The sequence below is a fragment of the Homarus americanus genome, unplaced genomic scaffold, assembly GCF_018991925.1.
Source record: "Homarus americanus isolate GMGI-L3 unplaced genomic scaffold, GMGI_Hamer_2.0 scaffold53233, whole genome shotgun sequence".
NCBI classification, from domain to species: domain Eukaryota; kingdom Metazoa; phylum Arthropoda; class Malacostraca; order Decapoda; family Nephropidae; genus Homarus; species Homarus americanus.
In genome coordinates, this window is record NW_024751660.1 from 5,304,849 (window position 1) to 5,322,115 (window position 17,267).

The window sequence follows — 17,267 nt, forward strand, 5'->3', positions numbered from 1 at the left end:
GTAATGTCAACCTATAGTGTTCCTGGCGGTTTTTTGTATGTACATGTAGGAGATAATGTTGGTAAGTCTCGTAACCGGAGCCAAAATGTCCTTCAAAGTGGGATTGGAACCTAAGATGTGTGATCAATTTCATGCTTGATGCTCTTGGGGGGTGGGGGGGTTAGTCATAGATGCTAATAAATTCCTCACATGAAATACTAACACTTTACTATTTTTTCCATAAGTGAAAAGGTCATAATCTAAGTGATCTATAAACACAAGTTAGGATATACCTGGATGGTCAATAGATAGTATAACACCTGTATGGTCAATAGATAGTATAACACCTGTATGTTCTCTATTGTATTTTACAGGTATATTTCTCTTTATATATTACCCATAAATACATCACCAATTTTCTTCCTTATAACACTATTTTCAAAGCTCTATCTCACGTGTAAATTCCAATCTCTAAATACTCGTAAGGTAACAATCACAAATAGATTTCAATATGAACAAAAGCAAAAAAGAAACACCTGTAAGAGCTTAATTACTCCTAACACCTATAAAGAAACACCTGTAAGAGCTTAATTACTCCTAACACCTGTATCTGGGTACTGTCAGTCCTATTATATAACATGAACAATTCTCCTTACATGATTAAATATTAGTTAAAATTTACGACTTATCCTGACAGTGAAAAAAACCTCGTAAGAAATATATATCCCATAAAAACAAGACGCCAGCAAGCACGAGCTATTGACAACGCCTGACGCTCCCCAGACCCTGGCATATGAAGGCTGGGATAGAGAAACGTCCCCCCACGCTTCTTCCCGTCAGCACATCATTATTTTTTATGAGGTCACGTAAGAGGCTGGAAGTTGTCGTGATTTTGTGGGTGTGTGTGTGGGTGTGTGGGTGTGTGTGTGTGTTTATCCGTCTAAGAATCCACAGCAGGCTAACTTTATACCCCTTAATTGATTCATAATAACACACACACACACACACACACAGAACCTTCCATAGGTGTATTCGGGTAAAACACATTGCCTTCCTTGTGTCATAAAATCACCACCACTGATAGAAGGACACCGAAGGTTCGTCCGGTGTAAATCATAAAAAAAAAAAACCATGACATTCGTAGTGGAAAGCAGAAAAATGAATGAAAAATGGATAATAGATGAAGGAGATAGACAATAAAATCATAAAAATAAATGAAATTAAAAAACAATAGCAAGGAAACTCTCGAAACAATTAAAGGATATCGAGTATGATAATGATGTGGTGTAAACTGAGGGAGGATTTGAGAGAGAGAGAGAGAGAGAGAGAGTCCACGTTGCTCAAAATCCTTCCTTTCTTCCCGACAATCAATGGAGAGAAAGTTTTTAGACAAAGCTGTTTTCTCCTCATTCACGGAAACAGAGAAACTAATTATAATAGACCTTGAGAAACAGTGTATGGAGAACGTGGGAAAATGTACCAATGTGTTTATCAAGAGTTTCTTCACGGGAACTGGCGCATGTCCGGTGTCGCGAGTGAATGATCTTAAAACAAACGAGGGAGTCCGCCAGGGGTGTGTGTTGTCACCTCTGCTGTTTGTTTACTTTATCTCTGAATGCATCAGTACATGAGGTGTGGATGAGAGAGAGGGGGAGGTGAGTGTGTGTGTGTGAAATCATAGTGACACACACAAAGACTCTTAACCTAGTTCCATGTTAGGTGTTTTTTCCATGTATGTATGTCATACATAAATTTTTAGACAAATTTTAAACCCACATAAATTCTTAAACAAGCTGCGGTCATATATACATTCTGAGTTAAGCTGCGGTCATATACACTCTGAGGGGTTGTCACTTAGAGTGAGAGTGAAAAACACTAAATACGAGTTGTGCAAAAGAGTGAAAAACAGTGAGTAGAAAATAACTCGGCGCATTGGTGGAGAGCTTGTAAGAGTGAAAGATTAATTGAAGGTCAACCACTTAAGTTAATAGAGTGTCGAGTTATGGATCACTTCATTAATACAAACTATTATTATTTCACCTTATGGTAATCTATGTAAACAAAGGTAGACTATCACATCTGATAAAGTTTACTGTCCTCCGTCGTCTCCTGTTGTAAGCTTACTGTTTTTGGTCGCCTACTGTAGGGAATTTGGTAATAGGCCCATTTATCAGTTTGTCTATCCGGACGGACTTGAAGCAAAGCCTTCGACAAGGTCCCCCATGAAATACTAATACGTAAAGTGGAGGCTCATGGAATTGCTGGTGTTCTAAACTGGATTAGAGCGTGGTTACAGGACAGGAAACAGCAAGTAAGCATTAATGGCACTAAATCCGATTGGGGTAACGTCACTAGTGAAATACCCCAAGGCTCAGTACTTGGACCATTACTATTTATTACATACATAAACGATGACACTAAAATAGGGCGTAGCAATGGTTTTAAATTAGACAAATTTAGATTAAGGCGCGAGATAGGTAAACATTGGTTTGGAAATAAAGTAGTGGATGAGTGGAACAAGTTACCAAACATCATCATTAACTCGAATACGCCGGGTAGCTTCAAACATAGGTTGCATGGATATATGAGCAATAGGGGTTGGGTGTAAATGGGATTGCCCAATCTGGGCCCATTGGACAGCTGCAGTTTCCTCCATTCTTATATTCTTAGGTATGTGTGTTTGTGTGAATGTATGAATGTGTGTATATGTGTGTGTGTGCGTATATATACCTTATGAAAACAATAATTCGACCAAAAATTAATTAAACTTTATGTAATAAATTTAACTCCGGCTAAAACCTATGAGAAATATGGCACTTAAAGCCATCCTGGACCCTTGCAGCCATCTTGTTGAACTGAATTTCTTGCTTCCTATAATGCCTATAAGGACCCGCTCACACCGAGGCCGCAACGGAGATATTCTGACGTAAATTGTCCGAACGAGTGAGTCAAGTTAACAACAGATATCTCACACTACATTAGAATCATATCTAATTAGAATCTTTCAAATTTTATCCTAAAGGGGAGACAGTTTCCCTTTCCCTAGAAAGACAGTGAGGTATTAGCTAAGGTGAGAAAATCAATATACCCACCGCGGCGTCACATACTCAGGTAGTCTGTCTCCAGGCAATTTGCTTCAGACTATGTCCGCTTCCGGCCGTAGTGTAAGTAGGCCCTAAAGCATCTGTCTCACATTCGGGTAGCTGAGAGAGGAGTAAATTTGATAATTACAGCGATAATCATATGTAATTCCAGTTTACAGTGAGTGGGTTTATTTACACATTTACACATAAGGTTGTGCTAAACATGGTCAGGTTCTCGCTACGCCACGACGAAGCCCATGAATTGGTAGAAGTGTTTGATTACGATCGATTGTTATTTATTCAAGTTATCGTGTTGACAACTCCTTGACGAACGAATAGACAGATGAGTGCATGGCTCGAGAGCCTACGACACTCTCTGGACACGAATTCGCTCACTAAAGTATCGGATTAGGTTATATTAGGTAGGTTAGGTTAGATGTATATTAAGCTAGGTTAAGTAAGATTGGGTTAGGTTTGGTTACAGGTAGGTTAGGTTAGGTTAAGCGAACTTAGGTAAGGTGTATGTTAAACTAGGTTAGGTGTAGGTGAAGCTAGACTATGTTACGTGTAGGTTAGGTAGGTTAAGTTAGGTTAGGTAGGCTAAGTTAGGTTACGTTAGGTGTATGTCAAGCTAGGTTAGGTGTATGTAGGTTAGGTTTGGTCACAGGTGGGTTAGATTAGGTCGGGTTACAGGAAATTTAGTTAAGGTTAGATTAAAGTTTGGAGAAGCAAGTACATAAAATCCATAATCGTAATAAGACAAACTTTATACAACCACAATCGCAACATGGTACTCGTCAACACTACCACAATCGCAATTCATGAAAACCAGGAAAAATTTACCACAATTACTGTCCGTGATTTAAAACCTTCCTGGCTGTTGAGATGTGATCATGTGAACTCGCGTGACGATGGTGGTGGTCGGGGGCGGTGATGAAGGTGGTGGTGGTGGTGTGTGGTAGACGTGGTGGTAGTGGTGGTGATGGTAGTGATGGTGTGGTAATTATGGTGTAAAGGGATGATGATGTGAATCGAACTATCATTCTAATGGTAGTATGGTGATGGAGACGCGATGATGGTAGTATGGTGATGGAGGCGCGATGATGGTAGTATGGTGATGGAGGCGCGATGATGGTAGTATGGTGATGGAGACGCGATAATGGTAGTATGGTGATGGAGGCGCGATGATGGTAGTATGGTGATGGAGGCGCGATGATGGTAGTATGGTGATGCAGGCGCGATGATGGTAGTGTGGTGATGCGATGATGGTAGTATGGTGATGCAGGATGATGTGATGGTATGTGATGATGGTAGTATGGTGATGCAGGCGCGATGATGGTAGTATGGTGATGGAGGCGCGATGATGGTATGGAGACGCGATGATGGTAGTATGGTGATGGAGGCGCGATGATGGTAGTATGGTGATGGAGACGCGATGATGGTAGTATGGTGATGGAGACGCGATGATGGTAGTATGGTGATGCAGGCGCGATGATGGTAGTATGGTGATGGAGGCGCGATGATGGTAGTATGGTGATGGAGACCCGATGATGGTAGTATGGTGATGCAGGCGCGATGGTGATGATGTAATTGATGGTGTGGTAATGGTAGTATGATACGATTGTGGTACGGTGGTGATAAATAAGTGCTATGGTAGTGGTGAGGTGATGGTATAAACAACAGTATGGTAGTCTATCTATCTATGTATCTGAACGTATAAATATTCATAGACTTACCTTGCATTCTTCCTTAGCAAACAAATTACCCACATAAACAAACTTGCAGTTACGTGTCGTCTTAACATGTCAATCACTATAGTTAACGACAATTTCTAACACTATAATGCAAATTGTATAAACCACATCCACCACTATAGCGCTATAAGGGGGGGTTAATATCCACGGACCTGCCACACGAACACTCGCTACTCCCACGAAGGTTTTCACAATACTAAGCGGCTGAGCCAGAGCCACCCAGTGCTTTGCTTCCCTCCCTCCCTCCCTCACTCCGCTGCTGGGTCACCGAATAACATACTAATTGCCAGATACTTCTTTTTATATATATCTTTGAAAATATAGAGAAAAATATATACAAATATTAAATATATGTATGTTTGTATGATTAACAAGCCGAAATAGATAATAATTAATTGATATTTAAAAAAAATAAGGGCTATTTTATTGTAATTGGATAATTATTTTAATCATAATTGGTGAAAAAATAATTAGGTGCAACTTTTTCATACCTGCCTGGTTGGATAGTTTGAGTATCCTTGTAATGTCACATTTGTTTAGCCCTGACTTCCATTTATGAACCTCAATCATATCGTCCCTCATTCTACGTCTCTCGAGGGAGTGCAGATTAAGATGTTTTAACCTGTCTCTGTACTCAAAGTTCCTAATGCCCGGGATTAGTCTTGTGATCTTGTTATTCTCCTCTGAATTTTTCTAGGGATTCTATATCCGTTCTGTAGTACGGTGACCAGAACTGAACTGCGTAAGTCGACTGAGGTCTCACAAGCGCAAGATATAGTTTTAGGGTAACCTTGCTAACCTTGTAACTAACACTCCTTTGTATGAACCCAAGTACTTTGTTTGTCTTGTTTCGAGAAAATGCACATTGTTTACTTGGCTTAAGATTCCTAATCATTACTTCTAGATCTTTCTCACAGTTGACCTCTGACCCAGCTTGGAGAAGGTCCACTACACCATCACCTACACTACATCCACTACACCATCACCTACGCTATATCCACTACACCATCATCTACACTACATTCACTATACTCTCACCTACACTACATTCACTATACTCTCAACTACACTACATTCACTATACTCTCATCTACTCTACATCCACTACTCCTACAAGCAGTTTAGAACATAGAAATTCCAAGTGTACTAAATATCAAACCAGTAAAACACAAATTGACATATATTTAGACATTCCTTGGTTAAGATAATATTGTTTTATCAACAACGATCAAAATGCAAAATACTAATATTAAACGTTTTATTGGTAAGTCGTCACTTGAAAAGTTTTATGCTACTTCAATTACTATAACGAATGACGAGACGGACATAATCATTCGCGACGATGTCCTTCATCGTTATTTCGATTGCTGTCATTTGGGAGAGGTAGACCAGGCCTCTCCGATCATGATCGGAAATTCTTGAGTAAGCTAGGACATCAACCTAAAAAAGTTGTGACTCAAACTGGAGGTGCCCCAAAGCTGGTCTACCCAGGCCTCATGTGGAATGAGGTGGAGCTCCGCACTCATCGCTTGAAAAGAAAGCAACAAATCAGTGTCGTAGATCAGGGGGAGGAACAACCCCCCAAAAAGAAAAATAAGGTTACCCCTCCCAAAGAGAGCCATCTCTCTGAATTTCTCCTTAAAAATATTGAAATAACTAACGACATGCAAAATATAGTGCTTAAAGAAGACCTCCTCAGAGGATACCAAGAATTTTGTTTGAAGCTGGACGTGGAGCCCATCTCCACTTTCCACGTTCTGCGCCAAATCAAAGAATTGGGCTTCCAGGCCAGTGTTTGCATTAAAAATCAAATTGACAAAAAAAGTAAGCCCGCTTTCCCCGGCCTGATGTGGATAGATGAAAATTTGAGAACAAGGAAACTTAGGGGAGGGAAGCGAAAGCTGGAAGAGGATACCCAACCTGTGGAATCCCAAGCTGTGGAATTTGAAGTTGCGACATCCCATATTTGTTCAAAACAAAATATAGTCGAAGATCAGGAGAAGGAAGAACCCCCCAAAAAGAAAAATAAGGTTACCCCTCCCAAAGAGAGCCATCTCTCTGAATTTCTCCTTAAAAATATTGAAATAACTAACGACATGCAAAATATTGTGTTCAAAAAAGACCTCCTCAGAGGATACCAAGAATTTTGTTTGAAGCTGGACGTGGAGCCCATCTCCACTTTCCACGTTCTGCGCCAAATCAAAGAATTGGGCTTCCAGGCCAGTGTTTGCATTAAAAATCAAATTGACAAAAAAAGTAAGCCCGCTTTCCCCGGCCTGATGTGGATAGATGAAAATTTGAGAACAAGGAAACTTAGGGGAGGGAAGCGAAAGCTGGAAGAGGATACCCAACCTGTGGAATCCCAAGCTGTGGAATATGAAGTTGCGACATCCCATATTTGTTCAAAACAAAATATAGTCGTAGATCAGGAGAAGGAAGAACCCCCCAAAAAGAAAAATAAGGTTACCCCTCCCAAAGAGAGCCATCTCTCTGAATTTCTCCTTAAAAATATTGAAATAACTAACGACATGCAAAATATTGTGTTCAAAAAAGACCTCCTCAGAGGATACCAAGAATTTTGTTTGAAGCTGGACGTGGAGCCCATCTCCACTTTCCACGTTCTGCGCTAAATCAAAGAATTGGGCTTCCAGGCCAGTGTTTGCATTAAAAATCAAATTGACAAAAAAAGTAAGCCCGCTTTCCCCGGCCTGATGTGGATAGATGAAAATTTGAGAACAAGGAAACTTAGGGGAGGGAAGCGAAAGCTGGAAGAGGATACCCAACCTGTGGAATCCCAAGCTGTGGAATATGAAGTTGCGACATCCCATATTTGTTCAAAACAAAATATAGTCGTAGATCAGGAGAAGGAAGAACCCCCCAAAAAGAAAAATAAGGTTACCCCTCCCAAAGAGAGCCATCTCTCTGAATTTCTCCTTAAAAATATTGAAATAATTAACGACATGCAAAATATTGTGTTCAAAAAAGACCTCCTCAGAGGATACCAAGAATTTTGTTTGAAGCTGGACATGGAGCCCATCTCCACTTTCCACGTTCTGCGCCAAATCAAAGAATTGGGCTTCCAGGCCAGTGTTTGCATTAAAAATCAAATTGACAAAGAAAGTAAGCCCGCTTTCCCCGGCCTGATGTGGATAGATGAAAATTTGAGAACGAGGAAACTTAGGGGAGGGAAGCGGAAGCTGGAAAAGGATACCCAACCTGTGGAATCCCAGTCAAAAAAAACGAAGTCGGCCTTCAAAACTAACTCAGAAAAATCTTAGGGTACAGGCTTGACGCTAACAAAAAAAGAAAAACTACAATTTTTACGGTTTTCTTACCAAAGCCTGGTGTTAAACACCCAAGCATGTATAAACGAAATGTTTAGTAAGTTCAGGTGATCTCCGGGTGGAAAACACCTTTTGTATTTTAATAAAATATTTTTTAAATATAGAGCGTTTTTCTTCACCTTTATCCACCTATAAGCTATTGTATTGTTGGTCGTGTAGATGTAGAAATAAGTATTTCTCGTACAATGTAGAGTTGATATAACTGTCTGGTAGTCCGATGCGATCTGTATTTTATTTATTCCTTGTTCCGGGAAGTCAAATAATCACATCTCTTAAAAAAATATCTATTGTCTAAGTATTAATATTCTTGAAATACCTACTTCATAGTCCTGCTTTTAGTGAATTACAAAATATTGTGTCATAGATTGTCATATTTGTGACCAAGTCCCAGGTTGCTGATCTGACTTTCTACCACATTTACACACAATTGCAGGGTCTCAATTGTTTCTCTTACTTTGACAACACAACATACAAATATTGTTTCTCACTCTTGATCTTTTTTTTATTTATTTCATATGGTTCTTTATTATTATTATTATTATTATTATTATTATTATTATTATTATTATTATTATTATTATTATTATTAGCCCAGGTGGGCGAATCCCATGAAAAAAAACATTTTTGGGTATTTACTTTTTGAAAAGTACCACACATTTTTAGTACTTTTACTTTCACTTAAGTATCGTTCCCTAATACTTTTACTCCAATACAATTATAAAACGATATATCGTTGCTCGTCACATGTTCCAAACAAAGAGTTTTAATGTCTGTGGCAAACTAATAATATATTTTTAATTAATTAATTAATTAATTAATTAATTAATTAATTAATTAAATATTAGCCCTAGTGAAAGGGTTGTGTAGGTGGAGGGTATGGTGTGGGTTGAGCCGTGAAGGGTACGGTGTGGGTGTGGGGAGACACCACACGGTCTCATACCTAGAGGTCTCATGAGGTGAGGTTAGGTCAAGTAATTGCAGGCGTTTTGATCTCTCAGGATAGCTGAGGTGCAGAAGGGCAGGCACCAGTCTGGTGGCCCTCCTTTGGACATTTTGAATCCACACTACATCCACTACACCATCACCTCCACTACATCCACCACACCATCACCTATGCTACATCCACTGCACCATCACCTACACTACATCCACTACACCATCATCTACACTACATCTGCTACACCATCATCTACACTACATCCATTACACCATCACCTACACTACATCCACTACACCATCATCTACACTACATCCACTACACCATCATCTACACTACATACACTACACCATCATCTACACTACATCCATTACACCATCACCTACACTACATCCACTACACCATCATCTACACTACATCCACTACACCATCATCTACACTACATCCACTACACCACCACCTACACTACATCCACTACACCATCATCTACACTACATCCACTACACCATCAGCTACACTACATCCACTATACCATCATCTACACTACATCCATTACACCATCACCTACACTACATCCACTACACCATCATCTACACTACATCCATTACACCATCACCTACACTACATCCACTACACCATCATCTACACTACATCCACTACACCATCATCTACACTACATCCACTACACCACCACCTACACCACATCCACTACACCATCATCTACACTACATCCACTACACCATCATCTATGAATCCTTTATACTATCATCACACCATCCATTATACCACACTACATCCACTACACCATCATCTACACTACATCCATTACACCATCACCACACTACATCCACTACACCATCATCTACACTACATCCACTACACCATCATCTACACTACATCCACTACAACACCACCTACACTACATCCACTACACCATCATCTACACTACATCCACTACACCATCAGCTTGCTATATCCACTACACCATCATCTACACTATATCCACTACACATCATCCACCTACATCCACTACACATCACCTACACCACATCCACTACACCATCATCTACACTACACCCACTACACCATCATCTACACAACATCCACTACACCATCATCTACACTACATCCACTACACCATCATCTACACTACATCCACTACACCATCACCTACACTACATCCACTACACCATCATCTACACTACATCCATTACACCATCAGCTACGCTATATCCACTACACCATCATCTACACTATATCCACTACACCATCATCTACACTATATCCACTACACCATCGTCTACACTACATTCATTTCACCATCATCTACACTATATCCACTACACCATCATCTACACTACATCCACTACACCATCATCTACACTACATCCACTACACCATCACCTACACTACATCCACTGCACCATCACCTATGCTATATCCACTACACCATCACCTACACTACATCCACTGCACCATCACCTACGCTATATCCACTACACCATCATCTACACTACATTCACTATACTCTCACCTACACTACATTCACTATACTCCCAACTACACTACATTCACTATACTCTCATCTACTCTACATCCACTACTCCTACAAGCAGTTTAGAACATAGAAATTCCAAGTGTACTAAATATCAAACCAGTAAAACACAAAGTGACATATATTTAGACATTCCTTGGTTAAGATAATATTGTTTTATCAACAACGATCAAAATGCAAAATACTAATATTAAACGTTTTATTGGTAAGTCGTCACTTGAAAAGTTTTATGCTACTTCAATTACTATAACGAATGACGAGACGGACATAATCATTCGCGACGATGTCCTTCATCGTTATTTCGATTTCTGTCATTTGGGAGAGGTAGACGAGGCCTCTCCGATCATGATCGGAAAATTCTTGAGTAAGCTAGGACATCAACCTAAAAAAGTTGTGACTCAAACTGGAGGTGCCCCAAAGCTGGTCTACCCAGGCCTCATGTGGAATGAGGTGGAGCTCCGCACTCATCGCTTGAAAAGAAAGCAACAAATCAGTGTCGTAGATCAGGGGGAGGAACAACCCCCCAAAAAGAAAAATAAGGTTACCCCTCCCAAAGAGAGCCATCTCTCTGAATTTCTCCTTAAAAATATTGAAATAACTAACGACATGCAAAATATAGTGCTTAAAGAAGACCTCCTCAGAGGATACCAAGAATTTTGTTTGAAGCTGGACGTGGAGCCCATCTCCACTTTCCACGTTCTGCGCCAAATCAAAGGATTGGGCTTCCAGGCCAGTGTTTGCATTAAAAATCAAATTGACAAAAAAAGTAAGCCCGCTTTCCCCGGCCTGATGTGGATAGATGAAAATTTGAGAACAAGGAAACTTAGGGGAGGGAAGCGAAAGCTGGAAGAGGATACCCAACCTGTGGAATCCCAAGCTGTGGAATTTGAAGTTGCGACATCCCATATTTGTTCAAAACAAAATATAGTCGAAGATCAAGAGAAGGAAGAACCCCCCAAAAAGAAAAATAAGGTTACCCCTCCCAAAGAGAGCCATCTCTCTGAATTTCTCCTTAAAAATATTGAAATAACTAACGACATGCAAAATATTGTGTTCAAAAAAGACCTCCTCAGAGGATACCAAGAATTTTGTTTGAAGCTGAACGTGGAGCCCATCTCCACTTTCCACGTTCTGCGCCAAATCACAGAATTGGGCTTCCAGGCCAGTGTTTGCATTAAAAATCAAATTGACAAAAAACGTAAGCCCGCTTTCCCCGGCCTGATGTGGATAGATGAAAATTTGAGAACAAGGAAACTTAGGGGAGGGAAGCAAAAGCTGGAAGAGGATACCCAACCTGTGGAATCCCAAGCTGTGGAATTTGAAGTTGCGACATCCCATATTTGTTCAAAACAAAATATAGTCGTAGATCAGGAGAAGGAAGAACCCCCCAAAAAGAAAAATAAAAGGTTACCCCTCCCAAAGAGAGCCATCTCTCTGAATTTCTCCTTAAAAATATTGAAATAACTAACGACATGCAAAATATAGTGCTTAAAGAAGACCTCCTCAGAGGATACCAAGAATTTTGTTTGAAGCTGGACGTGGAGCCCATCTCCACTTTCCACGTTGTGCGCCAAATCAAAGAATTGGGCTTCCAGGCCAGTGTTTGCATTAAAAATCAAATTGACAAAAAAAGTAAGCCCGCTTTCCCCGGCCTGATGTGGATAGATGAAAATTTGAGAACAAGGAAACTTAGGGGAGGGAAGCGAAAGCTGGAAGAGGATACCCAACCTGTGGAATCTCAAGCTGTGGAATATGAAGTTGCGACATCCCATATTTGTTCAAAACAAAATATAGTCGAAGATCAGGAGAAGGAAGAACCCCCCAAAAAGAAAAATAAGGTTACCCCTCCCAAAGAGAGCCATCTCTCTGAATTTCTCCTTAAAAATATTGAAATAACTAACGACATGCAAAATATTGTGTTCAAAAAAGACCTCCTCAGAGGATACCAAGAATTTTGTTTGAAGCTGGACGTGGAGCCCATCTCCACTTTCCACGTTCTGCGCCAAATCACAGAATTGGGCTTCCAGGCCAGTGTTTGCATTAAAAATCAAATTGACAAAAAACGTAAGCCCGCTTTCCCCGGCCTGATGTGGATAGATGAAAATTTGAGAACAAGGAAACTTAGGGGAGGGAAGCGAAAGCTGGAAGAGGATACCCAACCTGTGGAATCCCAAGCTGTGGAATTTGAAGTTGCGACATCCCATATTTGTTCAAAACAAAATATAGTCGTAGATCAGGAGAAGGAAGAACCCCCCACAAAGAAAAATAAGGTTACCCCTCCCAAAGAGAGCCATCTCTCTGAATTTCTCCTTAAAAATATTGAAATAACTAACGACATGCAAAATATTGTGTTCAAAAAAGACCTCCTCAGAGGATACCAAGAATTTTGTTTGAAGCTGGACGTGGAGCCCATCTCCACTTTCCACGTTCTGCGCTAAATCAAAGAATTGGGCTTCCAGGCCAGTGTTTGCATTAAAAATCAAATTGACAAAAAAAGTAAGCCCGCTTTCCCCGGCCTGATGTGGATAGATGAAAATTTGAGAACAAGGAAACTTAGGGGAGGGAAGCGAAAGCTGGAAGAGGATACCCAACCTGTGGAATCCCAAGCTGTGGAATATGAAGTTGCGACATCCCATATTTGTTCAAAACAAAATATAGTCGTAGATCAGGAGAAGGAAGAACCCCCCAAAAAGAAAAATAAGGTTACCCCTCCCAAAGAGAGCCATCTCTCTGAATTTCTCCTTAAAAATATTGAAATAACTAACGACATGCAAAATATTGTGTTCAAAAAAGACCTCCTCAGAGGATACCAAGAATTTTGTTTGAAGCTGGACATGGAGCCCATCTCCACTTTCCACGTTCTGCGCCAAATCAAAGAATTGGGCTTCCAGGCCAGTGTTTGCATTAAAAATCAAATTGACAAAGAAAGTAAGCCCGCTTTCCCCGGCCTGATGTGGATAGATGAAAATTTGAGAACGAGGAAACTTAGGGGAGGGAAGCGGAAGCTGGAAAAGGATACCCAACCTGTGGAATCCCAGTCAAAGAAAACGAAGTCGGCCTTCAAAACTAACTCAGAAAAATCTTAGGGTACAGGCTTGACGCTAACAAAAAAAGAAAAACTACAATTTTTACGGTTTTCTTACGAAAGCCTGGTGTTAAACACCCAAGCATGTATAAACGAAATGTTTAGTAAGTTCAGGTGATCTCCGGGTGGAAAACACCTTTTGTATTTTAATAAAATATTTTTTAAATATAGAGCGTTTTTCTTCACCTTTATCCACCTATAAGCTATTGTATTGTTGGTCGTGTAGATGTAGAAATAAGTATTTCTCGTACAATGTAGAGTTGATATAACTGTCTGGTAGTCCGATGCGATCTGTATTTTATTTATTCCTTGTTCCGGGAAGTCAAACAATCACATCTCTTAAAAAAATATCTATTGTCTAAGTATTAATATTCTTGAAATACCTACTTCATAGTCCTGCTTTTAGTGAATTAAAAAATATTGTGTCATAGATTGTCATATTTGTGACCAAGTCCCAGGTTGCTGATCTGACTTTCTACCACATTTACACACAATTGCAGGGTCTCAATTGTTTCTCTTACTTTGACAACACAACATACATATATTGTTTCTCACTCTTGATCTTTTTTTTATTTATTTCATATGGTTCTTTATTATTAGTATTATTATTATTATTATTATTATTATTATTATTATTATTATTATTATTATTAGCCCAGGTGGGCGAATCCCATGAAAAAAAACATTTTTTGGTATTTACTTTTTGAAAAGTACCACACATTTTTAGTACTTTTACTTTCACTTAAGTATCGTTCCCTAATACTTTTACTCCAATACAATTATAAAACGATATATCGTTGCTCGTCACATGTCCCAAACAAAGAGTTTTAATGTCTGTGGCAAACTAATAATATATTTTTAATTAATTAATTAATTAATTAATTAATTAATTAATTAATTAATATATTAGCCCTAGTGAAAGGGTTGTGTAGGTGGAGGGTATGGTGTGGGTTGAGCCGTGAAGGGTACGGTGTGGGTGTGGGGAGACACCACACGGTCTCATACCTAGAGGTCTCATGAGGTGAGGTTAGGTCAAGTAATTGCAGGCGTTCTGATCTCTCAGGATAGCTGAGGTGCAGAAGGGCAGGCACCAGTCTGGTGGCCCTCCTTTGGACATTTTGAATCTACACTACATCCACTACACCATCACCTCCACTACATCCACCACACCATCACCTACGCTACATCCACTGCACCATCACCTACACTACATCCACTACACCATTATCTACACTACATCTGCTACACCATCATCTACACTACATCCATTACACCATCACCTACACTACATCCACTACACCATCATCTACACTACATCCACTACACCATCATCTACACTACATCCACTACACCATCATCTACACTACATCCATTACACCATCACCTACACTACATCCACTACACCATCATCTACACTACATCCACTACACCATCATCTACACTACATCCACTACACCACCACCTACACTACATCCACTACACCATCATCTACACTACATCCACTACACCATCAGCTATGCTATATCCACTACACCATCATCTACTGTACACTACATCCACTACACCATCATCTACACTACATCCATTACACCATCACCTACACTACATCCACTACACCATCATCTACACTACATCCACTACACCATCATCTACACTACATCCACTACACCACCACCTACACTACATCCACTACACCATCATCTACACTACATCCACTACACCATCATCTACACTACATCCTTTATACCATCATCTACACTACATCCATTACACCATCACCTACACTACATCCACTGCACCATCATCTACACTACATCCATTACAACATCACCTACACTACATCCACTACACCATCATCTACACTACATCCACTACACCATCATCTACACTACATCCACTACACCACCATCTACACTACATCCACTACACCATCATCTACACTACATCCACTACACCATCAGCTACACTACATCCACTACACCATCACCTACACTACATCCACTACACCACCATCTACACTACATCCACTACACCATCATCTACACTACATCCACTACACCATCATCTACACTACATCCACTACACCATCATCTACACTATATCCACTACACCATCATCTACACTACATCCACTACACCATCACCTACACTACATCCACTGCACCATCACCTACACTACATCCACTACACCATCATCTACACTACATCCACTACACCATCATCTACACTACATCCACTACACCATCACCTACACCACATCCACTACACCATCACGTACACTACATCCACTACACCATCATCTACACTACATCCACTACACCATCACCTACACTACATCCACTACACGATCACCTATGCTACATCCACTACACCATCATCTACACTACATCCACTACACCATCACCTACACTACATCCACTACACCATCATCCTACACTACATCCACTACACCATCACCTACACTACATCCACTACACCATCACCTACGCTATATCCACTACACCATCATCTACACTACATTCACTATACTCTCACCTACACTACATTCACTATACTCTCAACTACACTACATTCACTATACTCTCATCTACTCTACATCCACTACTCCTACAAGCAGTTTAGAACATAGAAATTCCAAGTGTACTAAATATCAAACCAGTAAAACACAAATTGACATATATTTAGACATTCCTTGGTTAAGATAATATTGTTTTATCAACAACGATCAAAATGCAAAATACTAATATTAAACGTTTTATTGGTAAGTCGTCACTTGAAAAGTTTTATGCTACTTCAATTTCTATAACGAATGACGAGACGGACATAATCATTCGCGACGATGTCCTTCATCGTTATTTCGATTTCTGTCATTTGGGAGAGGTAGACCAGGCCTCTCCGATCATGATCGGAAAATTCTTGAGTAAGCTAGGACATCAACCTAAAAAAGTTGTGACTCAAACTGGAGGTGCCCCAAAGCTGGTCTACCCAGGCCTCATGTGGAATGAGGTGGAGCTCCGCACTCATCGCTTGAAAAGAAAGCAACAAATCAGTGTCGTAGATCAGGGGGAGGAACAACCCCCCAAAAAGAAAAATAAGGTTACCCCTCCCAAAGAGAGCCATCTCTCTGAATTTCTCCTTAAAAATATTGAAATAACTAACGACATGCAAAATATAGTGCTTAAAGAAGACCTCCTCAGAGGATACCAAGAATTTTGTTTGAAGCTGGACGTGGAGCCCATCTCCACTTTCCACGTTGTGCGCCAAATCAAAGAATTGGGCTTCCAGGCCAGTGTTTGCATTAAAAATCAAATTGACAAAAAAAGTAAGCCCGCTTTCCCCGGCCTGATGTGGATAGATGAAAATTTGAGAACAAGGAAACTTAGGGGAGGGAAGCGAAAGCTGGAAGAGGATACCCAACCTGTGGAATCTCAAGCTGTGGAATATGAAGTTGCGACATCCCATATTTGTTCAAAACAAAATATAGTCGAAGATCAGGAGAAGGAAGAACCCCCCAAAAAGAAAAATAAGGTT

General features: G+C 40.1%; 1 protein-coding gene across 1 annotated transcript in view; it reads right to left on the reverse strand.

The window, feature by feature from the left end:
* The window catches only part of LOC121854758 (kinesin-like protein KIN-14E), a 79,482-nt gene extending 74,484 nt beyond the window's left edge, over window positions 1-4,998 (reverse strand). The window contains exon 1 of the mRNA XM_042349504.1: window positions 4,799-4,998. The gene's annotated coding sequence lies outside the window, so the exon portion shown is untranslated. The remainder of the gene's footprint in view (window positions 1-4,798) is intronic.
* Between the last annotated feature and the right edge of the window lie 12,269 nt (window positions 4,999-17,267).